General features: G+C 41.7%; 1 protein-coding gene across 2 annotated transcripts in view; it reads right to left on the bottom strand.

Moving 5' to 3' along the window:
• LOC146755900 (cytosolic carboxypeptidase 4-like) overlaps positions 1-15,431 on the bottom strand; it is a 328,030-nt gene that overhangs the window by 191,434 nt on the left and 121,165 nt on the right. The window lies entirely within an intron of this gene.

The following is a 15,431-nucleotide window of genomic DNA, read 5'->3' as shown; positions in this document are numbered from 1 at the left end:
AGTGATCCATCTGTTGATTGACACTTTTAAAATACCGACCGTCCCAGATCATTTGACACTGGCTACTGATGAATCATCAAGTTAAAGCCTTTACTTTAAATACTACTGTTACGAATGAAATGTCAAATAGTGACATTTGATATTCTGCACCAATTACTACCGCTCATGTGGGCACATAAACACCACTTAAGCGGAGTCAAAATCAGGCTATTAGGGTGCAGGGATCAAAAGAGACAGGCTACTTGTCTTGTCTGGGTTTATAGACTACATAGCTATTGAGGGTCCATTAATCAAGCAGGGAAAAAAACAGCTATTATGGGTACTGCAAAAAGAGATGGTCTAAAGGAGGTTGAAAAGGATGAGTGCCTGTGCCGTGCCATACATTCCTCGCTTCTCTTGAACAGCCCCCAGTTCGTGCGTCATTCTGACATAGATTATACAAACAAGGAGGCATTGTTGGGTTAAGGGTGATGAGAGAGAGGAAAATGTTGACAGACTCTCCACCAGTGTGAGGCACAGAGCTGTGAAAGCCTGCTCTGATTCTTAACTTGTATGGTCAAGAAGGGTGGAAGGCGCCTTACAGAGGATATTTCTGTATCAGGTCACGAGAGACAAAGTCTTGTTCCGTCAGCAGTACTTTTTATCCCTTGTATTTATAAGGGCAACAGTACTTACATGTCTCCTGCATATAGGAAAGCGCAGATCACAACTTTTACTCCACTGCATTTCAGAGTCAAAGCAGTCAACAGAGGTTAAAAAAACGCAATAAGAGAACTCTGGGGATTTATTAGCAGCCAGAATCATGCCATCAGTCCAGAACTTGATAATAAATAGCTTTCTTTTTTTTTCCTAAGAAAGCTTAGCTTCTCAACACTGAAAACTTGGTGGGTTTTTGAAGCCTTCTGAATACGTGAGCGAGCTTTGAGAAAGCTTCTTTTGAAGGTAGGGCTCATCCTTGACACAAATGTACAGTGGGGATACCTCAGATATTTGAATTAAATTTGACTTGAAAATTCTGAACTCAAAGCTCCAGAGTCATCAATTCCCACGCAAACATGTACTTGCCAGCTTTCTTATTTTCTCTGGAGCATACCACTGACCCTATTACAGCATCCCCCAGTTGTACGTGCAGCTACTTCTCTTTTCAATGAGACCGTGTTCAGAGGAAGCCAGCATGATGGATAATAGAAGTCCTTTGACATACTGTGTCATTTATCACATACCAGCCTCAATCCTCCTAACAGGGCCTTCTCCATATGTCACTGTCAGCTCTTGTGCCACCCCAATGCATCAAAAAGAAAAGTTTGAATATGAAGCATTGTAATTCCTAAGTCACAGCTCATTGCAGCTTTCCAGACATGAAGAACCATTCTATCTATCTGCCAGCTTGTTTGTTTAATTTTCACTCTGTCTCACACATGTGAGAAATTAAGCCTTCAGTGTAGAAGAAAACCAGAAAAATGTCAGGTCTGGCAGAAAAGAGGAAGATAAAAATCTCCAGTTCCATCAGGAATCCAATGTGACATTTTAAAGTGTAAAAAGAGCAGCCTATGAGCATCAGGTATTAGAAAAATACTGGCAGATCTAAAGAATTCCTTCTCCTTTCCAACCCAGGAAAGAGGTTCTCTAATGGGCTGATGCGAAACTAGAAAGCTTAAAGCAATGCAGATAAGCTCCTGAACTCGGCTGCTTAATGGAGGCATATCTCAGCTCTTCAAGGGCAAGGAATGGAGTTAAAACACCCAGGAAAGCCTCTAGAGATTACCCAGTAGGCCCTGTTTTGGGCTACCTACAGTAATCAGAAATCACTCTATAATGAAAAATTTCACTGAGTCAGTTCCCAGGTGATTTGTGAAAACATAAGAGGAGACTGGAGCCACTGCTGGGGCCTCAGCTCTGCTCTCTGTAACACTCACATACATTCATCACTCTTTGCGCTCCCTCTCAAGTGTTAAGAGATGACAATCAGACCATGATCCATCCAGGCTCTTTTGCCATTAGTCTGTAGGAATGCAGCCCCATCTCGGTACTGGCTGCATTCACTGACAGTATCATGTTTGTGCTACCCAAGCACAGACTCTCCATAGCATTCATTCAAGAAGATGAGGGCTTCCTTTCAGATCTTCTCTATTTCATTTTCTTTCAGCAACACACAGAACTGGTCCAAGCTTGCATGAACCATTTCACAGACTCATTTTGTACTCGTTAGCATTTCCTGGGTTAGAAAAAGCTCCATCTTACTTTCAATGATTCAGAACCTCTCAGTGTGAATGGTCTTCAATTCCAAGAATTAAGATGCCATTTGGAATCACAAGTGATTTTAAAATATGATTTGCCACTTCATTAGGTTATTGTTGTGCAGTCTATGTAAATTTCCATTTCATTAAAAAATTTTCAAAAGAATCACAGGCAAATTACAGCTCGAAAATTAGTCAGTAAAACTTCATTAAGCCAACCCTTAATAGGATTATTAATGTGAAAGAACCAAAGATTAATTTCTTCCTCAATGAACATTAACTGACAAAATTCTTACCCTTTGTGGCACTCACAATGCTGCTCTCATGTCTTGATGCCTACTCTAACAGTAGAATCATGGAAGGTATATTAAACAACAGTGTATATTATTATGCTACAATGGATCATAAGTCAGCTGACTCAAAGGTTCCAAATTTCATTGCAAATTTCAGTATCCTCAAGGTTTTGGGGCAGCAACTTAGCATCAGCTCGAACTGTTCTTTTCATCAACTGATCTGATCTTTTCATCCCCCTTATTAAGTATTCACAGTAGATAACTTTATGTGGAGACATTAAAGTTGTGATACAGCAGAGTCTAGCAAGCCCCCAGGAAGCCCATAGGCCAAGTCACTAATAAGCCCTTCAAAGGCCTTCATCCCCCTGTAAGCAGTTTTTTCTCTGAAGCTTCCAGGATGGAGCTCTGAACCAACAATATCAATTCTGTATTCCCATGTATTTCACAGTTCGGTACACAGACAGACTTTTTTTGTGTGGGTATGAAGGGAAAGAAGATAAAAGAAGGATAAATCAGCTAGGGGCAAGTCTTGGTCACTACTCAACCACAAGGCAAAGCAGGGATGAATTCCAACTCACCATGAGAGTATCCTAAATAAGAGTTAGATGGAAATATGAGCTTATGCTACAGGAACAATTAAAGGAGTCAGTCACTAGGAAAAGGAAAACACTGCTGTACTGCTGCTTTGTAGCCACCAGCTCACATTCTTCAGATTACAGCAGAAATATCAAGAGAGGGAAAAAAAAACCTGATAAATCAATACGAGTTTATTACCAAATACAGCAAAATGCTGACAGTACAGCACACAAAACGTATGCTTATTTTCATGCCTAATTTGCACAAGCTCATTCCCAAAGGATGAGCATAATATTCAAAAGTGAGAGCACAAATGGCCATTTAAATGCCTAAACCCCAACTTAACTAATTGCATATAAAAACGTATACGTAACCTCCAAGCAAAACTGCAGCCTTTCAATCCTGATAGCCTGTGTCAAAATGGTCTCCATTACTCTATGGCTGCATACACATTTACACACAAAGAACGCTTCTTGGCAAACCTCAAAGCAAACTCCTTATTTAAGCTCACATCAGGCTTAAGCAAGAAACCATGCCCTGCAGGTAGTTTGTGGAGACATAGTGCTTGGTAGACACATGCTGTTTAGGGACCAGCCATTCCACTTGAGATCATGCAAGTACAATTGTGGTTTCAGAGCTGCCAGGTGTTTCTCAAAGATGGATAAAATGCTGGGGGAAAACAAAAACAGAATACGGACACTGTCTGATTGCATCTAAGGGATTTCTTTCAGTCACTCTGTAGCTCACAATAACTGCTGCACACCCAGTTGCTGTGACTTTTGCCCGATGGCTTAAATCCAGCAACGTCCTGTATTCATAGGCAACAGGTTCAGATGTTATAAAGAACTACTCTGTAGCAGCCCAAAGGTAGCACACTAAGCAATGCCTGACATTAAAGTACATACAGTTTTGTTATGGCTCTTTGACACCCTTTGGGACAAAAGATATAAGAAATAAATTGCTGTCATAGCAGTACACACAGTCAGAATTGACACATGGCAACAAAAAAAAGGGAAAGGCACGAACACTGGCCAAACCAGTTCATTATAAGTAACAGCCCCGAGCTGGGCTTTTGTTTCTGTAAGAAACCACATAATGGAAAGATAGACTTGATTCTGATTATTTCTGCTTACAGCAACAGAGACTTTTTCTTAACATTCTCCTTTTTATTTAGATTCCCAGTTGTATTAGTATTATGAGTTGGGAGGCTCAAAGCCACTGCCTCTGAACAGACTACATGCTTGATGAGATCCTGTGCTGCTCGAATCAGTCTAAAGATAGACAGAGAACTAGAACAGTTCAAGGGTGCCCTCACCTGCACATCACAGAAAGAGACAAATTACAGCTAATTCAGTTAGTGCAGTTCTTTGGTGCTCTTCACTTGAAAACTAGCACACACACAAAAACATGCAATGCATCACCCAGGCATGGAGGTCTTCCAAAGCAAGCTTTCTTCCCTGACATGTTTTGGAGGGGGTGGGGAACAGTCACCCCTCTGCTGCCTTCAGCAGTGAGCTTTCTACACTGAATGTTAATATATGTTTATAGTGAGACACTAAACAGGTCAACTAGAAAGAGGTTTGGGTATTCCTTGCAAATGGTTTAACCCACAGAGTATGGCCTGTCTTTCCAGCCTTGACTCCCCAGATATCTCAGCCTAAATCCAAGGAGCTTACCTTGAATCACCTAAAAAAGTTCAAATAAAATGTAACAGCCATAATCTCCTATAACTCTTGACTTCACTTTCAGGCTCTGCTTTACAGCTCTGCTACCACAAATATAATCCAGAACTGCTTTGCTTAACATTACATCCACTGGAGCATAGAATTCACCGTGAGCTCAAATGTGGTACTAGAGATTTCTGTGACAGAATAACATCTATAAGGGACTTGGATGAAAGACCACCACGTTTTTTTCCACGTCACTGGAGCAAGGATTTAAAACCCCAATCATGCTCTGTAGAAGTGACAGACGAGTGCAATAAACTTCATTAATACCCAAACCTCTTTTCCTGCTTCTTCTCATTTTTAAGTGGTATTAAAATAGTTTATGATTGTTCAGCTGCTCTGCACTTTACATCCTCTTATGTGTCATAACCATTTGGGGGATGACAGAAAAATAGACACTTTTTTTTAAATCTTTTTTTTTTTTTAATATAATTTAAAATTTTAATGTATATTTTAAATTACATTAAAAAAAAATACAAAAGCCTTTAAACTACCAGACAATGAATATGCAAAATGTTCCTCAAAGTTTACATTACTGTTATCATTGTTATCTACTGGTAGAAACGTCACAGACCAGAGATAGACCTGGGAAGCAAGTTTTGCTTTAGATGGTGCTCAGTGGGACCAGGTGCCCCTTAAATGGAGGATAGATTTTTTTTAATCAAAAGCTGAGCTTCTGAACATGTAGGGGAGAAAAATTAGAGATATGGGAGATAAAGAAACATTACCATCTGAGATGCCATGTGATATACATAGAAAGAACCCCTGTACTCACCCAGAACGTTGTCACTGCATAATAACTTTACAGGAGTAGGAGTAATAGGACTTCTTCAACTATAATAACTATACCTTAAGTACTTATCATTTTTGGAGACAAATCAAAGCGACCCAAAAGGTGGTTTAGGATCTAGACTGTATTGTCCACTACCACTTCCTCACTGTGCTCTACTTCCTCAAGCAAACAACGCAGAAGAGGCTCTATCGAATGTAATGGAATATTAAAGCACCTCGTACAGGGACACATCCACCTGTGGAATTTACAAGCCAGTTCTAACAGTACAAGGAAGAGTGGCTGAGCTCTGAACACAGCAAGATCTCTACAGCAACTTAATGCCAAAATAATCACTATTCCCATGCAATGAAGTATCACCGTGCTAATCTGAAGGTTCCTAACAGGATCACAACATCACCGAGCTGGGGTGTGTTCAAATACCAACTTCGTAGTTCTACAGTGCATACAGACACAAGGTCATCATTACTGAAGCCCCCTTTGCTGCCCATCTCACCCTCTTCTTTTTGTTTCATATTGTTTCCTCCAGCTCAAATTCTGGGCCAGATGACTTCAAAAAGCTCTTCATTTTTCTATCCCTTTAAGACTCCAACGCTTTACAGCATTAGAAGTGTGGCTGACTTTTTTTTCCCTGACTCCCAGCAGTGCTGTCTTTCAGGTCACAGGAGAGGTTTTGATTTCCCACTCTTTGTCATTCCAGCATCAACTTAATTTTCTGTTTTTCATTCTCTTGCTGCTTCCCTGGGACATGCAGCTGGTTTCAGAAATTAAGGTGACAATTTGCTCAAACTACTGGGGTAAAATTTGCCCGTGTAATTACCCTAATTGCATGTGCAATCATATGAACCATGTACACAGGTGAACTATTCAACCTCAGCTGGTCCTCTGTGGGTGCATTTTTGAACAAGCAATTTTGAAAATACAGGCTTCCAGATGAAGCTTATTTTTGTTGTTATGCCTCTTTGTCCCATTTTTTAAAACACCATTTTCCAATTGCCAGCCCATTTCTCCAACCCAAGGCAGTCACATATCTGCTCTCCTACCACTGTACTTTGCCAGCTGTTATTCAATTGAATCTGTTATTCAAATGAAACAGAGGGCAGGGAAGAGCGGAAAAGAAACACAGAAACAGAGATGTTAAAGAACAGTAGTAGCTAAAATACCGAGCCAACTAAACAGAGACATTTAAAAGCCAACACGCAGTAAGGCAGCTCTACCTTTGCATAACTAAGCTCCAAGTTTTTTTATTCATATGCTTTTAGAAAGAACTTCTGTGCATATATCACAAAAAATGATGTGTTTTAATACTTAAAAGGGACTGAATGGTCGTATAAAATTTGAAATGTCACTTGGAACTCCAGGGATGTCCAGTTTGCAGGGTGAAAGAAATACTGCTCGATTTATTACACAGTAATATATGAAGGTATATTATGAGAGACAATAACCTTCATTCCCAGGCAATTTCAGCTTTCCAGGTAGTGTGGATATTGCAGTAAAGTATTGGACATTCTTCATTGCATCTATAAAAGTGAAGTTTTTACAATTTCATTTTGTGGACTTTTTTCCCATCCCATGAATAACAACTCCAAGTCTGAATCTGTAGCTTCCAAAAGGCATTAACTTGGGTAAGATGAGTTGGTCTTGAGATAAGTGATCAAAACTAGCCCTTGCACTCATGACATGAGCTTCTACCCAGTACATTCAGCATTTATGTCGGTACTCCATGCCTACCACAACCAGGAATCAGATGCAAAATCCAAGTTTGTTAGTATCTGTGTGACATCTCATTGTAGTGTTTAACTATGGGGTGAACTGGGTTCAGGGTTTGCAGGTGCATCCTGACAATTTCAAGAAAGCATAAAGAAATCCCTCATCTTACAGCGTTCTCCAGTCCCTTCACTGATGATACTGAACCTCACAAATCTTCCCTGGGTGGCTGAAGAAGTCACGGCAGTGAGATTCTCCCCCCCATCCTAAGAAGAAACAGTGAAGGAAAGCAGTAACTACAAAAGCTTCCACCTCCATAAAGTACATCATGAGAAAATGGATTAGCCTTCACAACAGATCCATTAGCCAGCACCCCAGTATCCTCTTTGTTCTTGCCAATTCTAAAGCACGCTGTGCCAGTATTGGATCAGCTCCTAACAAGAGACAAGCTGGTCCTTGCCTGTCTGCACAGAGCCTAGCACAGGCACAATTGCTATGGGAATAATATGGACTTAAATGAGCATAATAACAAACAAAAGATAATCATACACACTCAAACTAATGCAAATAAGAATATAATTCAATCAACTCATTAACTTTACTAAAAGCTAGCTTTGTACATCAGCCTCCTGGCTCTTAGAACTGTCAAAGGAGCGCAGACATCTGATTATGAACTCCCGTTGTCAGTCAGGAGACTAGACATGAATGCTGAACAAAAATAATTCCTTTCTGAGCCCACGGAACATCGTGTTCATATCTAATATTCATGCTACCTTGAAAATACAAGGTAGTAGCCATATAAAATGGAATAATTTCTGAGGCTTAAAGCTGAATTGTTTAGTAGTCCAAGACATTAATATCACTGAGCTCATATCAAGTAATCTTCAAGTGCAGTGAAATTCCCAAGTGACCTTGACTAATCTGAACAGATTGGGTATGAAAGCATCGAGGGAGCTGCAGGCACCTCATGGGGGGAACCTTTACTGTTTCAGAGCAAACACTGTGCGTGCTTTTGGGACTGGAAGACCAAAGAAACAAGAGACAATGCATTTGGTCCCCCCTGTTCTTAAAATGACCATTAACTAATTCGTTTTTGTGGATGTTTAGACATGATACTGTTTTCTCCAAAGGCAAACAATAGTACAGCACTTCCATAGGATATTGACAAGCAAGAGAACAAGATCATAGACATTACATATTAAGAAACCCTTGGCCCTATCTATGCCAGACCTCCTCTGTGAGGTCTTTTTTGGTCTCTACCAAGGCATACAAACAGTGGCACAGCCCTCTGGGCAATTTACCAGAATCTAGCATTGTGTTGGCCTGTTATAATAACAGGCCTCTGGACTCTGGGACAAGCTCTTATAATTCAAGAGACTGAGCGTATTCTCCTGCCCGACCTCCTGAAAGCGCATGGAAAGTGCTGGAAAATAAAAGGAAAGGCAGCAAAGCACCCAAAGTCTCAGCTACTCAGCTTTCAGAAAACAGAAGCACCAAGCAATAAAACCAACTGCTGACATGAGACTGGTGCCGAGTCCCACAGACAACGATAGCAGACAGACTCCTATTTTAGAGACTTGACGAAACAATAAATTAGGTGAGGGTGTGTTAGAACAACAGCTGGTTGCTAATTAGTCGCAGCCCCCTCAGCAGGGTATCAATAAAGCAGCAAAGAACATCTCGAGTAAATTAAATTTTAAAAACCCCTACTGCAATCACTCCCCTGACAGACCCTTCCTTCATCTCCCATCTCAGCTTTTTATTTATTGTAATTACTTTAGTAATAAGATTTGTTTCCTTGTTATTATATGTATTACTATGCAGGGCGGCAACAACAACAATAACAACAATAGCTAGGAAGAGTTATGTTGCTTATTTATCTCTGTGGCTGTTATTGGGCCACTGGGTGGATAGAGCAATGAGGAGGTGGGTGCCTGGGAAAAGCAGTAAATAGAAAAGAAAGCATATTCCTCAGGAGCAGAGACATATGGGGACATATTTACAAAGGAGGAAACACTGACAATGAGCGAATAGATCTAATAACTCAGGGGAGCCCAACAGCTCCAGCTGATAAAGGAAGGAATAAACAATACTGCATTAGAAGTGCTGTCAGGAGTCCTGGGGTGTAGCTGCGTGCCAACAGAGGTTTACCATAGGAGAGCCAAGGATGGACTGCCATGTTAGCACAGGGCAAAGGCTTTGTCTGAAATAGGGTCATCTCCCACAGCATACTGATGTACTGAGAAGAGTTTGGTGGAGGATCAGACTCTGGTTCTGGGTCCACCAAGGGAGAAGCTGCAAAGACTTAAAGAATCACATACCCATATTTTATCTTATGTTGTTCATGTACTAGCCAGATTTCATAGCATCATAGACTCATTAAGGTTGGAAAGACCATTTAGCCAAGCTATCAGCCCATCCCCACCATGCCCAGTGACATCCCTCAGCGCCACATCTCCACGGTTCCTGCACACCTCAAGGGACAGTGACTCCACCACCTCCCTGGGCAGCTGTTCCAACACACCACCATTCCTTCTAAAAAGAAATTTTGCCTAATATCCAACCTGAACCTACCCTGGTGCAAATTGAGGCCATTACCTCACATCCTATAGATCTAACCTTCCAAATCATGGGCTTCTGCTATAGGGAATCTGCTGAGACTATCAGGAACAATAAGGCTGCTTGCCTTGAAGAAGTATAAGTGGTCTTAGACCCTCTTCACTAGAACTAAAGAACAAGCACCCAAAATTCTCAGGACGGCCTGCTGAGAAGACCGTGATGGCCAACAAGAAGCACATTTTCACCAGTTATGCCTCACCACCAGTGCAAGATCACTGTCCTCTTTATGGGGACAGCTGAGGCAACACCAGAGGCAAGAGAGCAGCACTTAGATAAGAACCATCTACTGCACTCAAAGAAAGTTCACCCACAGTTCATAGCACTTCCCTGAGCCACATTCCAGATGCAGTACAAGCATTCCTCAGACATGGCATTTTCATCTGCTCTGAGGTCCCGAGTCAGCGCTTGCAAATAGACCACCTTATAACACAGAGCTCAGAGCACAGCCATTCTAAATGAGTAAGGACTGAATCTTATGCAAAAATGTTCTTCCACACGCATCTACCCAACTACCGTTGGCACTATCCTTAAAGAAATGCACGCATCACACATCAGCTAGTCTGGAGAGACCCCTTAAATTGTGCTTGCAAAGTGCATGGCATCCATTTAGATATGCAAGACTAGATTCTGAGAATTCAACTCCTCTTTAACCCTCTGATCAGAGAGAAGCAAACAAGAGAAGGGAAGGGAGAGTAGGAGGGATGTCTACAGCCACATGGCTTTGTGTGCCTCTACTTCAAGATTTAATCCTCAAGGATGCAGTTCTGGGTCATCAAGTGAGTCCTCAAGTGCGGCCCTTAGCTTGTTTGCTGTCTATGTCCAGCTCTGCCTCTGACTACGTGGAGAACAAAATGTCTCAGTGCAGGAGAGTGCACAATAATATAGGAGGAAATAGAAGTTATATACACAGATAATGCTTTTGGGTAGAAGAACTAGCTTGCTTCTGTTCTTCCTACAAGTATCCTTCAAAAAAAAAAGAAAAGAAAAAAAAAAAGGCCCTTGTTTCAAAAAGTAAGTGGGAAACATTAATAGTTAATAGTTTCCCTTCTGAGAGCATGCAATAGAAATGTGTTCTGAAAGGGCTTTCAGAGGACGTTTCTATCTCTCCATTTCTGTAATTGTCAGAGTTAAAGCTTTTCTCTGCTGGATTCCAGGGCGCAATAAACAAAGCCCTGTAAGTAAAACAGGATGGAACAAACAGCCTGACTAAAGTGAGAGTGAATATCAATAAAGAGAAACAAACAAAAAGCCCAGCTCACCTGCCTTACCTATAAGCAGCAGCAAAGCTTACTCAGCCTGTGTTGTGGGAAGGCAGGTGCAGAAGGGAACAGGGTGTTTTTAAACCAGATAAAGAATAGTCCATGGCTATAATCCAAAATGCAAATCAGGATTTCCTCTTCCTAACAGCTACTATGGTTACCCCATGCCTTCGAAGAAGTCACACTGCTTCCAAAAAAATTAATCTTCCTTTACCAAAATAGACTCACCGGCTCCCATCTCCACTGATTGGTTCAATTCATTTACAAAAACACATCAAGTTCCTCTCATTGAAAAGCTTCTTTGATTCAACAGTAGGGAAAGGAAAGCGAGAAAAGGGCAGACAGAAGGGAAGAAAGAGGAAACATGAAAGGGAGTAAAGAAAAAGGAAGAAGGTGGCAATGGAGGAGAGAGACATGAACTTGGAAGAGAGAGATTGGGCAGTTCAAGACCTGTGGATGCTCATAATAGACAGTGCATGGGCAGTCTGAAGATGAAATATTCTTTAAAACAAAAGCACTTATCTAGGAGTTCCACCTCTTGTTTGATCAATCATATCGCAAGGCCGAATCATTTTTAATTTAATACTTCTGGGAAGTGGGGGGGAAGCACTCATTAAACACGGGCACGGTTGGCAAGCACTGCGCGTTAGCATTTGGCACTATTTATTATTGCTGTTTATGGTGATATAAATTAGGTTATACTGATATAATTAATAACCCTAAATTCAGGGGTAATAAATAGCAATATTTATATGAAACTGCAGACTCTGAAGAAGTCCAGCCAAAAAAATCCCCACAAAATGCTGACTACCACGTTGTGACTGCTAACATACACATGGGAGCACCAGGTACGTGGGTGCAGAAGATATGCAGGTGTGAGCAGACGCTGAGGAATGGCTGCATACACAAGCTGTTGACAGAAGGGTATGTAGCATGTGCACAGAGAAGACAGCCTAAAAGCAGGTCACAAGATGGTACACAACTGCATGGAGAAGTGTTGGTGCACAGGCAACTTGTTGCTCCACTGTGTGGTAATGAGCTTATGTGGAACAGTGTGAACAGCCAACAGTGCTGGGTATTTCTTTGTAACAGAACTGTTTGTGCTGTCATAAGCTTTTACAAGTTCCTTTCCTGACCCTGGTTTTAGTGGATGAATCAGAAGAACTAGATTGAAGAGAAAATGCTCCTGGTACACATATTTCACTCATTTCAAGCTGTGTGAAGGTTGTGGTGTGTCATTATTTCATCCTCCCAGGAAGAAAACTCAGGGGAAAGAAAAAAAAAGGAGGGGGAAATGCTCAAGGTCACATACTTCATCAACAGCAGAGCCAGGAACAAAGCACGGGTCTCTCACTCACCCAGTATAACTCAGCAGTTTCCTAATCAAAGTGCTGTGCTCCTTCATGGATTCTCCACCGCTGTGTAGAATGGAATTCCTTCTCTAGCTTTCCTGTTAATCCGTGATTTAATTTAAAAAGACGATAAAGGGATGAGAGAAAACAGTCAGCTGAACACCAACCAATACCTTGGGTTTTCACAGAACAGCCTTCGCAAGATAATCAGCCTACAAGGACACTTTCCCTTTAGTAATTTAATGCCTGTCACTTTGGACCATCTTATAGCACCGTTCTTGGAGATTAAGACTACTTTTACTTGTAAAGAAGAAAAAAAACACACAAATAACTATATCAGGTCAGACCATACATCTATCAGAGGCAGCATCCCATTTCCAGCAGTGGTCAAACACTACTGTGTGACAACACACAGGATGCACTTAATAAAAAGTAGTGTCTAACATTAAAATATATAGCCACTACCAGATCAGCTGAAATTTATTTGACAAACCCTACATCTGACTGCTATTCAGGACAGAGCAAAGGCTGCCCAGGGAGGTGGAGTCACCATCCATTGGAGACCTTAAAGAAACATGGAGATGTGGTACTTCAGGACACGGTTTACTGGGCAATACTGGTTGTAGGCGGACGGTTGGACCAGATGACAGACTTCTTTTCCAACCTTAATGATTCCATGAGAACAGTCGCACAGAACACAACTGCTCATCAGTACTCTCTGGATTGAACAAACTCAAATTATATGTGATATTGGGTAGTGATTTTTATTTTTATGTGATGACAGCCTTACTCATACAGACATGCTTGCATCACCACTACCTTCATTTAGCATCAGCAACAGGACTCAACTCTCTCCATCACTGACAGACAGGAATAAATCCTCATAGTACTGACTGATGTGAAAGGGAGTGAAAGGGAAGGCTGTTTCCTAGCTCAGCCACACACAGTCAGAGCATAATCACATTACTGCCATCATATCTGTGACAGAGGAACATTCTCTGCATGCAACTTTCAGATCACATTAACCAAAGCAAATACCAAGGCCCTGATCGTCTTGTTGCTGCACAAGGCTCTCGAAGTGTGATTGCACGGTATCCTGCTGGGATGAGCACTCTTCCACTGAGCTGTGCCTGCAGCAGGGAGTCAGCTGGGGAAGGGGCACAGCTGGGCTGCTGGAAGAAATCCTTTGTAACCGTGCGATGGCATTCATCTTTGTGACGGGCAGGGAAGCATTATGCACACCCCAGCACACAGGACTCGGCAGGGAGGAGGGAGAGAGTGAGGAGCTTCAAAAGAACTGCCAACAGAAAAGAATTCAACCCTTTTTTAAATATAAAGATACCGAGGTAACGAGACTAGAGCAGGATTAATACCAGATAACAGAAGGATGGATGGGTAGTACAGAAGATGCACTTTCAAAGCATGAAGATTCGAAATGAGTGATGATTCAAAATAAACAGTGGATTTGACACATTCAGTCGTGATTGTAAATCTCAAGGCAAATAAGTGGCTTCCTGAAATGTGCTACAGAGACCTAAAAGTAAGTAGTATGGACCTGTTTACAGCTACTCAGTCAATAATGGCCTACAGACCCTTTTCCTGGAAAAAGAGCTTCCCTTTGTGGCAGTGATTTGAATGACAACAGAGTTTAATACAGCACTTAAACCTAGATGAAGTAGAACATTAATGGACAAAGAAACCTGCATGTGCTTCCACATGCAGCAAGGGACTAAAAGTCATCTCCAAAAAGCTGCCAATAAACTCTAGGCCAAGAAAAGAAGCTTTTCTTTCTGTGCAGGAACACCTCAGTCCACTGAAAAAGCACATGGGAAGAAGCAAGAGCAACAGAGCCATGGGAGGCCCCACAGCACAGCATTTAAATTGGAGCATGATGGAATGGTTCTCTCCCTTCCCCAGGCTTCATGCTTAGCTACAGAGCCATAGCCAAGTCCTTGGACCTCTGCTCCTATCCCACACCAAACTTTCCTACTCATCACCAGGTTGAACTACAGTGGAAGCTCCACACGTTCCTGTGTGATATGAGCTCAGACAGTACCCTTCATTCCAGGTGTCACCAAAAGCCACACTGTCCCTCCTGAGGACCCTTCCTCTGCTATGCTCACTCCTGACAGCTGGAGAAAAAAGGTCAGACATTCCCTCCAGCCCTCCATCTGCTGGAAACTTTAATTAAGCAGAGTGAAAGGAAAAACAGAAAGCCACAATCTTTCATTTTTGCTTCTGCTGTCTGGAAGAATCAAGGAAACATTTGGTGCCAGCAGAAGCTTCCAATACTCGGGGGCAGCATCCAGCTCCCCTGAACAGCCTAAACTACAACACACTCATGTCCTGGGGAGAACAGGAACACAAAAAACTATGCTCATAGTCGCAGACCAGAGGCTAAGAACACTCCAAGCTGCCCTCTGCTGAAGCCCAGACCACAACAGAAAGGAATTAGATTAGGACCAAATAAGCTCAAGATTTGCTTAAGGTCTTTACCCTGTTTCTTCAGCACCGGATCAGCACAACCTGACCTGAAACCAGATGAATGGTTGTAGTGATGATGTGGGTAGGAGCAATGTAAAGGCAGCTCTGAAGAATGCAAAAAGAAACTGGTATATTCATAAGCTCAGAAAGACTTGGAATCTCTTCAGAAGCATGTGGGAGGAAACAGAGTAAAGGAGATAGGAGAAGGAGGGAGTTTCATTATACGGAAACATTTCCATAAAGATACGAGCATTTAATAGATCCTTACATCTTTCCCCCATTCAGGTTATATAAAGCATTAATTAAAGCCAGTTATTCCCAGATATATCAGCTTGCAGATAAAGTTTGCCCTGCTGATTTGGCAGAATAGATAACTTTCCATTCAGC

This window comes from Coturnix japonica, chromosome 29 (genome assembly GCF_054131305.1).
Source record: "Coturnix japonica strain WE chromosome 29, WE-NBRP24, whole genome shotgun sequence".
Lineage (NCBI taxonomy): Eukaryota > Metazoa > Chordata > Aves > Galliformes > Phasianidae > Coturnix > Coturnix japonica.
Note: the sequence above shows the minus strand (reverse complement) of the source record. Positions and strands in the feature narration are given on the sequence as shown.